At 36.6% G+C, this 20,722-nt stretch overlaps 1 long non-coding RNA gene across 1 annotated transcript in view; it reads left to right on the top strand.

Moving 5' to 3' along the window:
* The first annotated feature begins 1,138 nt into the window (after window positions 1-1,138).
* LOC140631640 (uncharacterized) overlaps window positions 1,139-20,722 on the top strand; it is a 38,367-nt gene continuing 18,783 nt past the window's right edge. The window contains exon 1 of the long non-coding RNA XR_012029172.1: window positions 1,139-1,274. This is a non-coding gene — a long non-coding RNA (uncharacterized lncRNA). The remainder of the gene's footprint in view (window positions 1,275-20,722) is intronic.

Below are 20,722 nucleotides of genomic sequence, written 5' to 3'. Positions count from 1 at the left end.
TGAGTCTCACATCGGACTCCCTGCTTGGAGCCTGCTTCTCCCTCTGCCTGTGTCTCTGCCTCTCTCTCTGTGTCTCTCATGAATACATAAATAAAATCTTAAAAAACATTTCTTCTTCCTAAACTTATAATTTCAACATAAAAAGTGCTATAGTTCTAAGCTACTAAGGTATAAAAATTCAACCTCTAGGATTTATCTGATAGATACATGATGTAGTAATGAATCTTATTTATATAGTTATTCTAGCCCAACACAAGGCAAATATTGCAGCAAATCATGGCTCCTAAATTATTATTGTAGCAATTTAATAGCTATATCTAATATATACGGTAAATTCATTTTGAGCTATTTTTTTTAATTTCTTAGGAATAGAGATCGGTTTTAGAAATGAAATATTGGAAAAGGCTATTTTTTTCCAATTCTGTTTAAAGTGATATATGATATGTTGGATTTCTACCAAGACTGGAAAAGTGCAGGTGATGGTTATTTAAAGTGTCAATTTCTTTTATTAGATTAAGTCTATAAGAGAAATCTGAGGTGTTTAATTCTAGAGCTGCTCAGATGGCAATCATCTTAGAGCAAAGGGTTTCATTTTAGGATCTTCTTATTGATCAGTATCTTAACTTCATGATAAAACTTGGTATTGCAATTGGGAGGGATCATAAAGAAAGATTATATGATTCTGTAATTTCTACTTCACTAAACACATATGAATTCAGGTTGAAATCTAGGGGAAAATTGAAGAGTAATCTTTTGAGTAGCAATTAATAAATTTTTATTAAAATACTTTTCAATTATTTTAATTAAATTTTATTTAACTAGAATTTAATTTCCATTTTTATAGGATATTTTTGGCCTTTGAATTAAAAAGGAAAAGACTGGACACAAATGCGTGTTCCTTCTAAGTCCCAGATAACCAATCCAAATGAAAACAAAGACAATCACATACTTACAAAGACAGAAATTAAAAATGATAATAATAGAAATGAAAAGAACGAGAGGATCCAGTAGATGAGATTTAAATATTAATATGGATATTTATCAGACTGATGATGCTGAAAGAGTGAATCACAAATAAAATATGCATTGGGAGAGACTCACAGGAAGAAGATGAAGTCACAAAATAAAATATGGGTAGGGAGAGATCACAGGAAGAAAGCTCAACCCTCCAGAATTCTGGAAAGAGTCAAGACTTCACCGGTAAGGAAGCAGGTAGACTTGAGGATTTGCTGTGATCACTTGATATTGAAAGGAGCCGACAGTGGGTGTTGTATGTAAGTGTTGAATCACTATCTGCTATACGTGAAACTAAATTTACACTGCATCTTAACTAACTGGCATTTAAATAAAAAATTGGAAGGAAAAAAAAAAGAAAAAAACGAAGGAGCCAAAGTAATATTTTCTTAATATTTTATGTTCATGTTGTTCCTGGCTTGAAGTATTATTTTGAGTCAGGCTACAGCAGGTCAAAATCGGGACTCCTCCTCTTTGTGGAAATCTCTCCCTCCCTCTCTCTCTCATTCTCTCTTTCTTCCTTGGTGGGATTTTAAAGTACTTGAAAAGGTTAGCTCTTTCAATACCAAGACTAAATACAGAAGCCTGTATTGTTTAAATTGTTTTTTAAAGAATGCTTGCCACCGCCTTTCCTCATTATTCCATGTTAATAAAATAATTACACATGGCAAATTATATCAGTAGTAATTTCCACTGAACAAGCCCAGCATGTCATTTAGAATAAATTAACTCCTAGATTGCTTGTTTCTGGAGTACAAGAAAGTTAATTGCTAGGAATCTTTCTATTTTAAAGCCACTTGCAAACCATGAAAAGCTTAAAAAGAATACAATGGATGGTTCTTTTAAACACCAAGATAGTTTTCTAGAAAGTGAGCTTTCTCATGCCAGAATCTTGCACATCTATAAATTGTAGAGTACACAATGGCTTCAATAAATGTAATTACATGCTGTGCAGCTCAAAAATTTAAAAACACATTGTTTTAAAATTGTTAAAAAGTATGAAAACATGTTTTTAAGCTAATTATATGGTTTTCATAACAAGTGAATATGTTTTGATGCAAATAAATGTTACCAGAAATTTTTGTTGTGAGAATTTTTCTTAGTCTATTTTTTATTGCATCATTTTTTGTTTTGCTATGTTCTATCATCTAATGTTAAATTGCTTTGAGATAAAATATTTCATCAGACCCATACAATAAAAAATTATGATTTCCTTGCATAATAACATTAACCATCCAATATGATTTAATTTCTACTCTTTTCACAAAAGAATAAATTTTAAAAATTTCAAAAAAATCGAGTCAATATCTGCATGATAGGTAGAGGTAAGGGAAGTAGGATCAAATTTATTAAGTTCAAACATCTCTGCAAAGTAAAGGATATTATTCTATAGCCAGTCTCTGTATTAAAACTTGTTTCCAATCCTACACACAATCTAAACTTTTTTTTTTTTTTTCTAAACTTAATTTAAGGTTTCACATACTGTTGCTAGAACATCCTCATAGTATCTTTGACATTGCACAATTAGGCATCTTCTTTCCTCATGCATTTGTGTCAAGATCTAATTGCAGGGTAAATATTTTCAGATATGTTGTGTTAATTTTTTTCTATTATTTCTCTCACTCTATGCTATACTAAAAGGGTTATTCCTATCTACTTAAAGAGATGTCAACTAGAAAATTATATAAGCTTAAAATTTCAAGAAGTTGAATGAAGGATGAAATTCACATATCCCTTCCTTTTTAAATTTTTGAGAAAAAAAAAAATCCCGTTTGAAAGGGTACTCCTGAGGATACTAGAAAGGACCCAGAGTTTACATGTAATACAATGTCATACTACTGATTTTAACAATAACTTAATCTATTTTAGTCTATTTCAGAGGTTAAAGTTAGTTCAATAAAATATTTACCAAGCTGTCTTATTTATTTATTCATGAGAGACACAGAGAGAGAGGCAGAGACACAGGCAGAGGGAGAAGCAGGCTCCATGCAGGGAGCCTGACACGGGACTCGATCCCAGGACTCCAGGGTCATTCCCTGAGTGGAAAGCAGATGCTCAACTGCTGAGCCACCCCGGCGTCCCTACAATTAATTTTGTAAAATATTTTATTTATTTATTTGAGAGAGACAGGGAGTGACACAGGTAGTGAGAGAGGGCAAGAGACCAGGGAGGAGAGGTGGAAGCATGCCCCCTCCCTCAGCAAGGAGCCCACTGGGGGCCTAGATCCCAGGGTCCTGGGATCAAGACCTGAGTCAAAGGCACACACTTAACTGACTGAGCCACCTAGGTGCCCCAGCATACACTTAATTAATAGTAGAATTGATAAAAAAAGATTGTATGTAACTGTGAAGAAGATAATTTCAGTTCCCAGTAAATGGAATATGCCACTTTTGGTTAATAAAACAAGTTCTGTGAATTTCATCTTACTTATTTCTATTAGAAGTATAAAAGTAGAAAAACCCAAGAGTAAATCTTAGGAAAAAATAAATCAGCAATTGTGCAGAGAAGCTGATCCCACACCAATTAGAAGCATGAGCCTGGTTTTAAGTCATATGAATTTGAATGAGTAGCAAGGAGTCACCATGACCTATCTCATATTCCCTTGAAATGATACAGCTGTGAAATATGATGTCATTCTAAGCCAACTCAACTATCTTTTTTCTTGGTGGAAGTTAATTTTTTTTCTTTTATTATCTTCATCCACTTCTATTTTTCCTGTTTCCCTTGAGTTTTGTGAAAATATTAACTCTCTTTTCCTAACTTAGTGCATCCGTATAGACTATATTTTTTTGTAGGAAATTTCTTTAGCATAGATTCTAAAATCTACAGATTAGGTATTCCAAAAAAGTGATTTTGTAATCAAAATATGTCACCACACCATATGAAACCTTATGTAAAATACAAATAACAAACTCTATTAAACTGTCTAAAAATGGGATATTATGTAAAATATAATTTACATAATAGTTCTGTTTTCCTTTCCAAAAATGTAATGCTATATAAAGACATGTTCAGAGGACACATAATATATTGCTTAAATTCAGGATATCAAGATTCTCAACGGAGATATCTTTTTTTAAAAGATTATTTATTTATTTACTTATTCGTGAGAGACACACAGAGAGAGGCAGAGACATAGGCAGAGGGAGAAGCAGGCTCCATGCAGGGAGCCTGAAGCGGGACTCAATCCCAGGACCCCAGGTCATGGCCTGAGCTGAAGGCAGATTCTCAACCACTGAGCCACCCAGGGTCCCAGAGATATCTTCATATATATATAGATACACACATAAATTGGTGTTTGTAGCAATCAGATTATTGGAAGAAAGAAAGGTATTAAGTACACCTAAAATTTTAACTTAAGGCAGTTTTTAAAGGGACCAGTTACAGAATTATGGGCCAACAAGGAAATGGCGAAGTACTTGTGGAGAGTGATAGTAGGAAACCATTAGTACCAGTAGGTCCGAGGGAGCAGGGTATGCTCTGGAGTCTCTGGCCATAGATGGAGATGGACAAACACAGTCACCATGAACATAATGGTCTGACGGGTGCAATCATGTGAAATCAATACTCCATTGTCTCCCTTAATACCTAATACCTAGTAGGTTCCCTCTTCGCCCCCCTCATTTGTGTTCTCTCTCTTTCTCTTTCTCTCTCTCTCTCTCTCTCTCTCTCTCTCTCTCTCTCTCTCCATCTCTGTCCTTCTCTGTCCCTACAATCTCCTGGCACTCCCTTCTATTGTCCCAATCCAGTTGGGAGCTAGAGACAGGTATCTGGGTAATGTAGTCTATAGAAGCCCATCTACAGCATCTACAGGACATTGGACATTGATCTGAATGGACAAGGGTAGACAAAGGACATGAAAGAGGAAACAAAAATTATATAATTATATAACACAACATTGACTTAAAATTTTACTTGGAGAATACTGGCTTCTTTGTAAAGAGATGATGCCTTCAGGCCTCCAACAGTAACAGCTGTATTACCATATATGTTGGGGTATTGGAAATGAACTACGGTGGTCTCAGAAACGTTTCTTAGCACAGCAGTCAAGGAAGCAAACCTGATGAACAGAGTTAATTCTTCTGAGATGATTTTATATCAGAGATATTCTGACAGAATTAGTATACCTCATGATCTTCAGAGTCATAAAGAACCTAAATTTGACAAAGCAACAGACATAAATGGAACAGATATAAATTCCGTTGGCTAGCCTGAAAACCTGTAAGGTCAAAGTAGAGTAAGGCACCTAGCAGGACTAGAGGGAAAATATTCTCAGGAAACTCTGCCTTTGGTGCGTCAGCAAATTCAGGAACCAACAGAAGTTTGTGGCGGTTTGGTGTGGAAATCAAATCCATAGCTAGAGGTGATGACACGGGATATAGAGCTCTTGTTTATTTTGGATTTATCGTGATCTACTGTAAATCCACTTTCTTGGTAATTTCGCTAGTAGTAGTAGTAGTTTTCCATGATGACTTATTTCAAATGTTTAGTTCCATGAATCTCAAATGTCATGGTGAAATAAACTTTAAAATTATAAATCACCCAATTCCACAAGGATTTATTGAACAAGTACCATAAATAACTCACTACTCTAGAGAAGATGAATATAAAGGTGGATATTTATAGCCAATGCCTGTAGGTAAAAGTGCAAAATTAATGACTAACATACTGAGAATCTACTCTGAATCAAAGTGACCTTTGCATGTTCTGCACAGTATATAACTGCTATAAAGAAACTACTATGTAGACATTCTAACATTCTCAAGGCACAGATGAGGAGGCTGGTACGAAGAGCCCAATGCCCTGCTCAAGAACACAGGGTTAGTGGGAAGGCTAGCAATCTAGTTCTAGAACCCATGTTCTAATCATTATGTTACACTATCTCCCCATTAGTGATCTTTATACTCTAGGACAGATTGAGTCAAATCAAAGTTTTGGTATATGATGGATCAGGAATACTTTCCAAGAGGTTGAAATTCTTATGTGCTTTTTGAAACAAAATTCTTATATGCTTTTTGAGAAGATGAGTTGGACACCCTTCTCCCTGATTATGTCCTGACATTTCCACGATTCCTTCTCATGTGATGTTAGTGTTCTGGAAGATTCAGTCCTCCCACTGCCCTCGTTCAGTCAGAGGAAGTCATTCTGTAGTTTCCCTGGTTGCTCTGGTCCCAAATCAGTCCATCAAACATGAGTGAGAAGTCTACAACCTCATATCTCTGTTTTCAGTCCAGCTTTGCCACGCTCCATTGTAAGAGGCTCAGGACTCTACGTTTTGATGTCTCAAAGTGCTGCATTTTCACCATGTCTGGAACTGAAATACCTCCTCAAACCTACTCTGAATTTACGACAATGAAAACAACTGCTAGTACTACTACCATTAATACAACCCACACGAAGGCCTGCGGTAAAATTCCATTAAATCAGGATCTATGTCTGTCTTTTTTCACTTCTGAATTTATACAGTTCAGTACAGATCCTGAAATATATTCTGTACATATTCAAAAGTATTTACTGAATCACAAATGAAAAAAATGCAGAAAAGATGAAGCAAAATGGATGCCAATAGTACCTGTATCTACTGCATATACTTAATATACCTAAACTATACATGTTTACCTCTCAGGTTTCCTGTCCACAAACCATAGACATCAACTGAGTATTTTGGCTCACAGGCATGTTTAATCCATGTCTGTTTTAAATACCTAGAGTACTTTGTGTTTTCCTTACTGGACACTGACTGGTACACTGGAAGACCATTCAACACCACAGGAGGTGTCCGAAGAAGCCTGGGGACCTTAGTATCGTTTCTGACATCTGTATGCCTGGTACCATGGCACTTTGCTCATGAGTCCCCTCAGCTAAAGTGGAGATGACTGACAACTACAAAATGAGAGAATCCTGTTAGATGTGCGTAACACATGGTTTTGTACCCTAGCTAAAGCCCAGCTCCCAATAGGCAGCTACAGTTGCATGAATTTTTCTTTCTTTTTAAAGATTTTATTTATTTATTCATGAGAGACACAGAGAGAGAGGCAGAGACACAGGCAGAGGGAGAAGCAGGCTCCATGCAGGGAGACAGACATGGGACTCATTCCCGGGACCCCAGAATCACACCCTGGGCTGAAGGCGGCGCTGAACTGCTGAGCCACCCAGGCTGCTGCAGAATTTTTGTTCTGATGGTCAGTTGCTTATTATCTATTAGAGCCAAAGGACAAGCCAGAAGCAGTTTCTTATGAGAATAGGGTGTTTTTTTTTACCAAACAAGGTATGGCTTTTCTCCAAAAACACAGGCACTTGACGTGGGCATATCCTATCACAGCTCACCCCAGACTCTACACTGCATACTGCATGGCATTTTGCCACACACGATTTGAGTAGAGCTGGATCAAATTGGTCATAAAGGCCAAGTGAAAAATTTCTTTGAATTGCACCCTAGACCAGTTCAATAAATCTTTCTTACCCTAGGGCCTATTCAAAGTCTTAAATAGGTCAGAGCTGCACAACCAAACATTGCAAACATTCCCTTAAAAATCAGTAAGGCCCTCAAATAATCGTTCTTCTTTCTTTATGATAGGAGAGTCAGTACAAAGTGGAGCATCAGGTTCTTTACTTTGGCTTGACAAAGCACTTTCCAACTTGGTAGCCGGCCCACTCACTGTGGGAAGGGGCATATTTCCATTTTCTACCACGCATATCCTCAAGGAAGGTAGCTGGAGTACTTCATATTTTTTGCCTATCAGGTCCTAGAAACACAATATCATTTATAAAGTGGATTCTGTGATATTCTGGTAAGACAATCAATTTCTCTCTTTAGTAAAACACAGAGAGTGGTATCAACTTAAGTCACAGCAAAGGAGTACTGTGACCTATGTTAATTGGCTTCCTATGTCCTCAAGTTGTACATCGAGTGCCAGGAACTGCATTAACTTGCTTCAGGAAAGGGATAACAATGAGAAATTGTCGGAAGCAGTATTGTTGCATGGTTTCAGATTCTGACTTCAGTAGTTTTAATGAACTACTGTAGGTTGTCACTTTGTTTTCTTTCGTTGTTCGTTGCTATCACACCGACCAGTGTTTTTTAAGTCCATGTGCCGTACGGACTGTATATTGATGATTGCCATTGGTTCCATGAGCCTCACCTTCGATCTGAAATTTATTTAAGGTAACATTTGCCATGTTCTGGTATAAGATAGGGGCTTGAGCCAGCTTAACAACAGTAGAGGCAGTGAGATGGGGTCAATGCTGTGGGGATTTGAGAAGAGATTTCTGGTCATTTGTATATGAAAATCCAATGGGACCTTTGCGCAACCAATAGCATATGTCTGATAACTGACGATGCCTACAGCAAAAATGAACTGGTGATAATAGATTATATAAATTGGATCTTTACTAAATACTGGCTATAGGCAGAGTGTCACATGTATTATGCCCATGATTTATCCTCTCTAGAAGTTTACAAGTTGTGCTGTTAAAATTCAACCAATGAAAAGCTAAGTAGATTTGCATGAGCTCAACATGGGTAGAACCTGGTAATATAGAAGTGGCTTCTAGTCTTTCAGATCCAAATAAAGCATTGTCCTGATGTGTATGTATGTATGTATTTGTCGACAACATTTGTCTAAGCCATTTAATTCCCAATGCTTAATGGTGGCTTTCCTGAAACATGCAAAATCAGTTTACATTTTTTTTTTCATTTTCCTTTTTTTTGTGCAGGAAAAAAGCCACTTTTACTTCTTAGAAAATATTATAAAACTCATGCTTTTATTGTATTATTACTATGTCTAAAATCAAAAAGCTAAGTTAACAAGAAATCTTCTGGTATAAATAGATCTCATTCTCCATGACTTTACTGCATATAATAAGATTCATGTGAAACAGAGGAATAATTGTGTACAACGCAGCAAATCTAGGTGTGTATTAAGTGCTTGGAATGTTCTTCTTCATATACAAAATGATCATAATTAGAAGACAGTATCACCTAACTATTAATTTTTTTATAATAGCACTATTAAAAAATGTTTGAGTACACTGAGGGGGGCACTTGATGGGATGAGCACTAGGTGTTATTCTGTATGTACACCAATAAAAAATAAATTTATTTTATTATTTAAAAAACATTCTTTTTTTTAATAAATTTTTATTTATTTATGATAGTCTCACAGAGAGAGAGAGAGGCAGAGACACAGGCAGAGGGAGAAGCAGGCTCCATGCACCGGGAGCCCGATGTGGGATTCGATCCCAGGTCTCCAGGATCGCGCCCTGGGCCAAAGGCAGGCGCCAAACCGCTGCGCCACCCAAGGATCCCTATTTAAAAAACATTCTTAAAAAAACAAAAAAATGTTTGAGTGATGAGATAAAAAATCAAACTTCTCATAAATACATACATCAAAATATTAGTACAACCATCATTTTAGAATAACAGAATTTTGATTCAATGTGAATACAATAATTTAGAAAATGACCAAAACCAACTAGAAATTCAAGTTAACTTAAGACAGTTATCTGGAAAAGGAAATAGAATCATAGCTTATAAATAAACAGAAATGAAAGTCTAGCTGCCTATTTATTAAATAAATATTTCTTACGCACTTGTTTTCTGTGAGATACTAATTTGGATGCTGGAGATAAGGTGCTAAAGTTGAGACAAAGTTAGTCACTGACCTCAGTGAACTTTCCTTCGGTAGCAGAAGACATAAAACACAAAACACCCAAGTAAACAAAGAGATAAATAAGTGAACTTCACATTGTGGAAAATCCTGGGACATAAATAAAACCGAGTTTAGGAAGGGGAACATTTAAGAAAATACGTGATGAGAAGCAACTGTGAAAAGATACAGAGACTAAGTGTTGCACGCTAGAAAAATGGGTAATGCCTGTGACTCAGAGGTGCAAGCTTTCCTGCCGTGTTAAGCACTGAAGGACAACTAGTATGGATGGGTGTCATGAGTGAGGCTCAGGGCTGGTTGGCAAGGCTCTTGAGGAAGGAGAGATTATATCTATCCTAGGTGATTTCATAGGCTGGTTATGGTAAGACATTTCAAATTCATTCTAATTTTAAAGGGGAACCTTGGTGCTTTTGCTGCAAAGAACTCTCAATTTCAGTAAATTGATACGGCTGTTCTATAGAGAATTTGGAACTGCAGATGGACCAAGGAAGAAATCGGGAAGGCCTCATAGAAGGCTATTGCCACAGTCCCAGTATGACCCAGTGGCTTGAGCCAACATAATAATAGTAGAGGTAGTGATACGGGGTCAGATGCTGTCAGACATTGAGAAAAGAGATTTCTGGTCATTTGCATATGAGAAGGGAGAAGGAAACAAAAACCTGTGATTTTGATCAGAACTAAAAATATGGTGCTACCATACAAATGAGAAATAATGTGAGAACAGGTTATGAGGTGGAGTCAAAATTTTTAGCTGTATGTTTACCCCAGAATGTCCATTTCTAACCAGATTCATACAGAAGCACCCCCACCCAGGTAAATAAATGGTGATAAGTTTATGTTTTGTTAAATATAAGGCCACTAAAGTTTTGAAAGGGATCATTTGGTATCTTGCAAAATGTAAAAATCATAAAACCAACTGTTTTTGGCTTATCAAATTTTGAGTAAATAATTGTATCATGTTACCCGAGAAACAGGCAAAGAGTCGGCCACATTTGGGATGTTACCTGAAAGGAAAGGCCGTGGATATTGGGTCCATGAGTCAGGTTTCAGAGCAGAGGAGGTGTGTATGAATTGGGAAGGTGAGTAGGGACCAGTCTCCACCACAGAACAGACCAGGAACAGATGATGTGAGCACTAGCACGAGGGGATGGCGAGGTGCAGAACACAGATGGGTAAAGAGGGAGTCTGGCCCGGAATTGCACAACGAAGAGTCAAAGGGGGTGACATGGGACCGAGGTTCACTCCACCAGGTGTCTTTCCAGTGTTCTAGCAGGTGTACTTTGCAATATTCCCCACGGACTTGAGCGAGGTAGATCCTATCCACAGTGTCCTTTCAAAGCTGCCAAGTGACTCATGTAGACCTTATAATTCTCAAAGTCTCAAACTGTGAAATGGACCGTTTCGACAATGCCGTGGGAGACATTTTATCAGTTTAGATTCTTAACGACAGAAAATCTCCCAAATCCCACAAAGTCATAGTGTGGCTGTCACATTTTGCCTTGCTTCAATATCACCCAATTATCTGCAAAAGTTAACCCTCTAGAGAGAAATTTCAAACACTTTCATCAACACATAGGCAAGGGATACCTAATTAACATGAAATGCCAGTGTAGATTTCTGGGACTTCACTTGACATGGTCACTGAGCATTGCACAATGGGCTCTGAGCAAACACAGGTGTTCACAAAGTGTTAGCTCTCCGGGACACACGGCCTAGATAAGCGTTCAAAAACAATTCTCTGTAACCAGATCAAGTCATAGATCCTTTACAAAAAGTCCTCTGTCTTCATTCTGGAAAATGGATTTATTCCCACTATGGCCTCTCTTATCCTCCCTCCAATATCACATCTATGTGAGGTATACATTTTTGTTTGAGGAAATGCAATGAGGAAAAGGGTCCCATCTACACACTGTGCTCGGGAATGGATATATATTTTTTTTAATTCAGAAAAAATATTCCACTCTAAAATTCCCCACCCAATAGAAAATACATTTTATTGGAATCTACTTGTAAATACGTGTGCTCTTTCTCCTTGTTTAAGTAATATTTTAGAGCACACACGATGGAAATATAAAAGCTAGTTATAGAAAATGGAGAATTTGATCCATTATAAACCACAGGTAATTATGAAAAGAAAAACAAAGATTTTAAAGGTCAAGGAAACAGCCATCTGCTTAACAACCTGGCCATCTGTGAAAGATAATTCAAGGCCAGTTAAAAGCTAGGAAAGCACAAACGGCTACCCTGAAAGATGTCTCATATGTTAGTCTGTATCTAAACTCAAAGTATAAAGCACAGACTGGGTGAACATTAATATCATCCATTTTTATCTTTAAATCGATTTAAATTTGCCTTGTTAATTAGAGATAACATCCAGTTTCTCATAATTAAATTACCATGAAGAGGCAATAAAGTGAAAAAAATCATATTAAATTCCATATTCATTATCGTTAGAAAATAATCTACTATCTGATATTTTTTATGTAATTGGATATCTATAAAAGTATACATTTGACTCACAGGTTGTACTATATTTTCATTGTATTTTTAAAATGTAGGTTTACATAAGACATTTGTAAAAGCATTTAAGAGGAAAACTGAGTTAACTAATCAGCCACATGATAAAAAGTAACCCCCCCATTGATCCCTTCCCAGGATATTCAATCAGACCAAATAAGTAGATACATGCCTAAATAAAAAATAAACATAAATGTGGGGCTGGTATTTTGAATGGCTGGATTTGAAATTATACATTATTTTAAAACACCTTAAAACCTTTGAAATTTCTTAAGCAAGAATAAGGTTCATTCTTCCATTTGTACATTTCTCTTATTAGATCCTTTAAGTGATGTTTACTATAAAAAAATGATATGGTTTCTGCACTTCTAAACATATTCCTAGCATTTGTAACTTTTCTTTATGGCCTACAGCTATTATTTTTCTTCCATTATTAACCCCAGTTATTTACTGATGTTCTTATATAATATCCATTATTTATTTGAGGGTGAATTAGCCTAACAAATAAACTTAATGAATTATTCCATAATTGTTAGTTTCTAGGTGAATCTTAGTTCATCAAACAACAAAATCACACCATTTTAGAGCATCCTTCAGTACCAGCAAGTACGAGGCACCCAGTCTGCACTGGCTATAGTAGTGAACCGCGAGACGGGGCTCTTATTCTCATGGAGCTTACCTTCTAAAGGGAAGATTCAAGGGATCAATGAATGATTTTGAGATTAAATAGGAAAATCAGTATTTTTAAAATACTAAGAATTATGATCCAAAGATAAAGCATGAATTTCTCTTTTCTTATCTGTTATTTTCTCAATTAAGTCTAGATACATGTGCAATCAGTTTTTTAAAATATGTTATTTATTTATTCATGAGACACATACAGAGAGAGAGAGAGAGAGAGAGAGAGGCAGAGACACAGGCAGAGGGAGAAGCAGGCTCCACGCAGGGAGCCTGATGTGGGACTGGATCCCTGGTCTCCAGGATCACACACCGGGCTGAAGGCTAAGCTACCAAGGCTGCCCCCAATCAATTTTTTATGACTAATTTTGTTACATCTTACTAAAGAAATCTTTCAAGACCCCAATGTATTAAAGATTTCAACTCTACTAATCAGTATTTCTAAGGTTTTTGTGTTTTTCTGTTATTGTTGGTGTTTTCGTCTTTAAGACTTTATTCCATCTGAAGTTGATCTTTGAGTAGAGGATGCATTGCTGAATCAAGGCCATGGTTTTTTCTATGTCATGTTTTTCCAGCTCCAATTTTTTTTTCAACTGTCCCTTCTTTCCTCCTTGACCTGACAACCACCTTTTGTCATCTACCAAACTTGCCTGTTTATGGGATGTCTATTTTACTCCATTGATTAATCCTGAGTTAATGCCACAATATCAACCTTAATACTGCTTCATACTAAATCCTGGTATGATGAATTGCCAGTTGTCCATTTTGGTCCCTTTCAGAAATTACCACTCTATACTAATATTTTATATATTTAAGAATTTTCTTGTATATTTATTATTTTTATTTTTGAGAGAGGGAGAGAGAAGAGGGAGGGGTGAGGCTGAGGGAGAGGGAGAATCTCAAGCAGAATCCACACTCAGCGCAGAGCCCCACACAAGGCCTGATCTCACGACCTTGAGATCATGACCTCAGCTGAAATCAAGAGTCAGCTACTTCACAGACTAAGCCACCCAGATGGCCCCTGAGAATTTTCTTAATAAGCCTCATGAATTATTGCATTTTGAAGCCTACACAGCATTAAATATATTTAAATTTAGGGAAAATCCATAGCTCCAATGTATTCTTTGTATTCATAATGTAGTATATATCTTTCTTCAGTTATGTCTTTACAGTATCTTTCAATAAAGTTTTATAATTTTACCTGATTGAAGTCTTACAGTTGCTCTTATATCATAAAAATTAAAATAAAATAACAAGAAACATAGAGCTCTGAATCTAGAATTTTATTACGTTTTGATTGAATATTTGTTATGCTGAATTTGTGGAAAGCTTAGAATGTTTATGTGGCACATTGGTACTTATAAGAAGGCAACTAAAATACATTATTTTATTTTCACCAGAATTTTTTTTTAAAGAGCATGAGTATAAATAAAAGTATCCACTTTTTTCTAGCACCTAGTTATATATACACCAGAAAATCCAGAAATAATCATAACTCCTTAATTTGTCTTTTCTTTATTTTATCATTTATTTATTATGTAGTAATTTACTGAGAAAGTCCTACATATTTAACATCATCATAAACATATATGTATTACATTACAACAATAACACCTACATATTGTAATATTGGAATCTTATTTAACTTTCTTGCTCTTAAAGTATATATTTTATACACATTATTTAATTAAAAAGAAAGTAACTCTGGGCATAAGCCCATGTAAATGAATAAAAGTAGTTTACTGGTGAAATATGTGACCTCTCTGTCTCTCTCTATATATATGCACATATATGCACATAGATGTGCATATATATGCACATATACATTTAGATATTCAAATATATATGGAAAAATGAGGAACAAAGCAAAATTCTTGCAAGGATAAAGTGTTCAGAAAATGAAACTCTGTTGCTAGTTGAGTTTGGAGAAGAAAGGGTCTGGCTAGGAAAAAAATGAGATGCATCTGAGAATGGGTAGACATTTATGTATTTTATAAATACCCATTTAGGTATTTTATTTATGTTTGTTATGTTTGTATTATTACAAAAGCTTCATGAGTTTGATGGACACATACATAGGCATGTTGTTAATGATAGTCTCAGGCTCTTTGGAAAAAAAAATAGCTAATTGCTGACAAAGTATGTTTATGACCTAGAAATGACACCGCCACTGGTGATTAAGACTTACATGTAAGACCAGCTCGTGCCTGTAATTTGAAACTTGCTTGAGCATCAGATACCTTTTATGTGTGTAGAAAAGCCAGGAAAGTAATTGGTTCTACTTTTAGCAAAAGCAAGTTCAGCATTTTGAGTTTTTTTTTTTTTTTTTTTTTTCTAACTGGTGTACATTTTCTCTCTACTCAGCTGAGACAAATGAAAAAAAAGACAGAGGTCTGACTCAGCATTTGTGCTCAGATTCATTAGTGTTATGAACTGAAGAGGAGGGAAATCTAAACCATTTCTCCTCTCTGCTTAAAAATTCAAATGCTTTAAGATAAAAATATTTCCAGAGTATATTAAAGTACACAGGGGGGAAAAAAGGTAGTAATTATTAAGCTAAATTTTTCCTGGCGTTAATGCAATGGTTTATAACTAGATACCCCATTTCTCTTAAGATTTAGGTAATATTTGGGGAAATTTTCCATCACTTAGGGAGCAATTTAGAAAATTCTATTTCCAGGACATGCACTCAGAGATTATGTTTTAATTGGTCTGTTATGAAGACTAGCATCATATTTCCAAGAGCTGCCAATGCATTTCTACTGCTCAGCCAAGGTTGAGAACTATTATTTGAACATATCCCCCTACTGTTCTGACTTATTTTGGAAGTCATTAATTTCCGTAGGCCATTAGGACATTAGAGACAGCTGTAGATTAGCTAAACCCACATGCCTAATCTCTGATAATGAATCAGCAAAAGATTATTTGTCTTTGGCTTTTGAATTTGAGATTCATATTCAAGCAGAGACACGCCAAGGAGCCCTACATAAAAGCAATTATATGATCAATCTGACTTCCATTCCTGACTTAGCCCTACTGTCAGCAGCTTGAGACATACTCTGATGACAAAGAGAGTGGGGAAGCCATAAATCTTTTGTAAAAATGTTATCAAGGATGAGCCCTATTTAGCGTACTTACTACCTGATGAGTGTCACTTTCCCTCTCATCTTGGGTAAAATGGAGTCTCGTGGGGGAAGAATCACAATTTTACCTCCTAAGATGTATAATTTCCCATCTATATCTTCTCTATATTCTTCACTTGAAGACAGCCGGCCACAAAGAAAATGTCTAAAAGACCCTTACATTTTGGGGATTCTAGAAGTAAAAATAGTATCCACAGCATCTGTAGAGAAATGACAAGAAGAACGTGATGGAAGAAAAGGCATATTTTTTACTTTTAAGATATGAAAAATGGGGCAACCCCGGTGGCTCAGGGGTTTAGTGCCACCTTCAGCCTGGGGTGTGATCCTGGAGACCCGGGATCAAGTCCCATGTCAGGCTCCCTGCATGGAGCCTGCTTCTCCATCTGCCCGTGTCTCTGCCTCTCTCTCTCTCTGTGTCTCTCATGAATAAATAAATAAAATCTTTAAAAAAATAAAATAAAATATGAAAAAGGCTTAGGAGATGAACATGAGGATACTTTCTTCTGAACATGATGCAAATAACCATAACCACTGACAGGTGCTATTTCCACGCTATTGTTTGCTGTGGGCATGTAGGATTTGTCTTCCCAGAACCCACCCCTAATATACAAATACAAATGCCTTTAGGGGCTGTTTCTCCTTCCTGTGGTTTCACTAGAGACCACTTAGTCATGAAGTCATGATACTATCGTGCAGTGGCCACAGGGGAGGGTCTAGGACCAGACCAACACGCTCAGTGTCCTTCTCTGTGGGTTAAGAGCAAGCAATGAGACACATCTTAGCAGGCTCTTACTGGATCCCGAGCATTGCTAATTCCCAGATAATGCACTCTCTTCTGTAAGTTTCTTGACTATTATAGAATCTCCACCGTTTGCCTCTGCCAATTTGAGCTGTTATTCTACTACTTGCAACCCAAAGAGTCCTGATCACTGTGGTAATTCAAAAGCACACGCCATTTCATACCAGATTCAGGTGGATGATAAACAGTATAGGAATAAAAGATCGTGGCTTTTTCACTCACCAGCCATAAAAGACATTTAAGCAAGAGCTTTAATTCCTGCTAAGCCTTCATGTTTTCATGCCTGCAGTAGAGGTTCCATGAGCACTTTGCTTGAGGTATCGTCACGAATGCTAGATGGAACTCCACACGTAGCGCACAAGGACTGGCACTTCAAAAGATGTAAAGATGTTAGGGATTTTATTGTTCACAGAACTCATACTTCAGTAATACATTCCTGACCTTCACACGTGAGGAAACAAGCTCAGAGAGGTTAAAGAACTTGTCCGATGTTCTCATAAGGTAGAAGTACTTAAGAATTGAAAGTGTACGTGGCTCATACAAGCCCCTAAATCTGAATGTTTTTTGTTTGCTTTATTTTGAACTCAAGCATGAATGTAGGCCCACAGATATAAACATATAAAGTAGAGTCGTTTACGCGAGTGAATACACACGGTAGCAATTTCTAAATGTGGAGTAAGCACGCCTATGTAACCTCTGCCCTTATAAGGAAATAGAACACTTCCAGTGCCCCAAAGCAGCCCTTAGGGGGCCTGCCACAAATTCTCGCTTGGGATAAGTAGCCATCATGCCTTCGTCTTCCCTGTTGTTAAACCTTATATGAGTTAAATCATACAATATTTATTATTGTGCATCAAGATCTTTTCCAAGATTTATCCACACCATATGTAAGATTAGTTGGTCCCCTTAAGGCCTATTTAGTATCACAGTGAACAGATATTCCAAAATGTACTTACTGAGTGTACTTAAGATAAATATATTTTTCCAGATGGGGGATACCACAAATACTGCTTTTATGAGTATCCCCACATATACATTGGTCTGTGTTTTTATGCATTGTTGTTATATTCAGAGTGAAATTTCTGAGTCACGGGTTAACCATGTGTTCATTATAGCGGATTTGTCGAACTATTGACTTCCCCCACCAATAATGTATGTTAGTTCTAATTGTTCCATTTCCTCACCAACACATAGTATTTTCAGCCCCAACCTCACTATACCATATACACCATGTGCTCATCTTCCAGTGATTGTGTGGTGACATGTCATCTCAAGGTTTACTATTCCTCTTGTACATTCATTGACATTTTAGCTATTCTTATTTGGTAAACTGCCATTTCCAGCTTCTTGATGATTTAGGTTTATTTTTTTTTTCTTTTTCTTTTTTTTAAGATGTTATTTATTTATTCCTGAGAGACATAGAGAGAGAGGCAGAGACACAGGCAGAGGGGACAAGCAGGCTGCTCATGGGGACCTGATGCGGGACTCAATCCTAGGACCCCGGGGTCACAACCTGAGCCAAAAGCTGATACTCAACCACTGAGCCTCCTGGGCATCTCGACCATTTAGGTTTCTGTTTTCTAATTTATCTGAAAACATTTGCATATATTCTCAATATGATCTGGATATTAGCATTTTCTTTGTGATACTTACTCCAAAAATATTTTTTTCTATTCTCTGGCTTTTTTTTTTTTCCCTTAAGAGTGTAATTTCATGAACAGAGGTTTTTATCTTTAATATTCAATTCATCAATCTTTTCCTTTTGGTGTCCAGTTCAAGAAGCCTTTGACAGTCTTATGGTCATGAAATATATTTTATCTTCAAATATCTATAATTTACTGTTTTATATTTCATATTTTGTCCCATAGTCTACTGAATTTATTGTTGTTGGTTTGCATGTGTGGTGTGGGATAAAATACCTCTCCTTTCATATAGATAGACAATGAACCTAGACAACTTATTGATGAGATTAGCCTTTTTCCATTGTCATACAAGGCCATCTCTTTCTCTCTCTTTCCTTTTCTTTCTTTCTTTCTTTCTTTCTTTCTTTCTTTCTTTCTTTCTTTCTTTTTCTTCTTCTTCTTCTTCTTCTTCTTCTTCTTCTTCTTCTTCTTCTTCTTCTTCCTTCCTTCCCTCTTTCTTTCTTTCTTTCTTTCTTTCTTTCTTTCTTTCTTTCTTTCTTTCTTCTTTCTTTCTTTCTTTCTTTCTTTCTTTCTTTCTTTCTTTCTTCTTTCTTTCTTCTTTTTCTCTTTCTTATAAATCAAGGGCTCACATAAGAATAGGTATATTTGTGGACTAACAATTATAATTTTTAAAAATCTCTTTATCCTTATACCAATGCACATTCATAAAATTATTGTTGAATTATGTCTTGATATATGGTGACATATACCATCCAGCATTGTCTTGTTTAAAGACTCACCTGTGATATTATACTGTAGCTCATGACCCAGGGTCCTCCACCAGTATGTAAAACCCTGGATGAAAATATTAAATAGATACCAATTAGATTGATATAGTTTGATTGCCAGAACAAGAGACCTTCAACATCATTAAATTGCTACCAGTAGCCTCGAGCAGTAAGTCAATAGCCTCTAAAGGACTAGCAGAGGGAAAATTGGCATTTTTTTTCTCTAACTGCACTTTTAAAAAAGCAGTGTTACTAAAACTAATTTTTCTTAAACTTATTTTTCTGTTACATCAGAAATTTAATTTTTAAGACATAAAAAAAGACCCTTTTTGTTCTCCTTCACTACTTTAATCTATCAAAAATTATATCTAAAACTACTGTATCTCCGATAGCTAGAGCAGAGTAGAAACCATGACAGGTGCTGTATGCTCTATAAATATTTGTTCAAAAATGAATAAACATAGGCCAATTTAAAAAAAATTATTTAGGTCCATAAGTGTTTTTTTTTAATTTATTTTTGTTTATTTATGATAGTCATACAGAGAGAGAGAGAGGCAGAGACACAGGCAGAGGGAGAAGCAGGCTCCATGCACCGGGAGCCCGACGTGGGATTCGATCCCGGGTCTCCAGGATCGCGCCCTGGGCCAAAGGCAGGCGCCAAACCGCTGCGCCACCCAGGGATCCCTAGGTCCATAAGTGTTAAGAACTTACCAACAAAAATGCAAACAAAGGTGCTGATTTATTCTATAAATGCACTAGTGCTATTAAATGACAAACTTCCCCAAAGTACAGAACTCCAATAGTTATGTAAATAACTTGTGGATGGAGTGCATGGTTTCCCTTCAGGCAGATATGCAAACATGATTCATATTCTATAAGATGCCACCTCCAGCCTTCCTGAGCACATAATGAAGTATAGAAGACAGAAAATTATAATTTCATTTATATTAGCAGTTAGGGAATGAGGAGGGGACTCAAATGACAGAGTTATGAGGGAAATAAAGCACTCAAATGCATTGTGTTAATCTCAGACTAGACTAGTATTTCTCTAAATTCTGGTTCTAAAATTTTGGCTACACACACACACACACACACGCACACACGGAGACGATAGGCAGAGTGGTCCTTCCGTATATGTAGGGAATACTTTGCAGATGCAATTAGGTTTATGGAACCTAAAAGAAAGGGACCGTTCCCTTGGATGACACCGTTGGACCCAATCTAATCTCATGATCCTTAAAAGCAGAGAACTTTCTCCTGCAGGAGGTGAGAATGATGAGGCAGGAGGGGAGTGACTCGCTGGTGCTGACCAGGAGGATGGAGCCCATGAGGCAGGGAGGGAATGCAAATGGCTGAGAATAATTCCCGGTGGGCAGCCAGCAAAAGAACAGGACCTCAGTCCTACGACACTTGGAACCGAGTTCTACCAACAACCCAAATTTTCTTGACGTAGATTCTTCTTCACAGCTCCCAGATAAACTCTAGGCCAGGC

This window comes from Canis lupus, chromosome 4 (genome assembly GCF_048164855.1).
Source record: "Canis lupus baileyi chromosome 4, mCanLup2.hap1, whole genome shotgun sequence".
Taxonomy (NCBI): Eukaryota; Metazoa; Chordata; class Mammalia; order Carnivora; family Canidae; genus Canis; species Canis lupus.
Note: the sequence above shows the minus strand (reverse complement) of the source record. Positions and strands in the feature narration are given on the sequence as shown.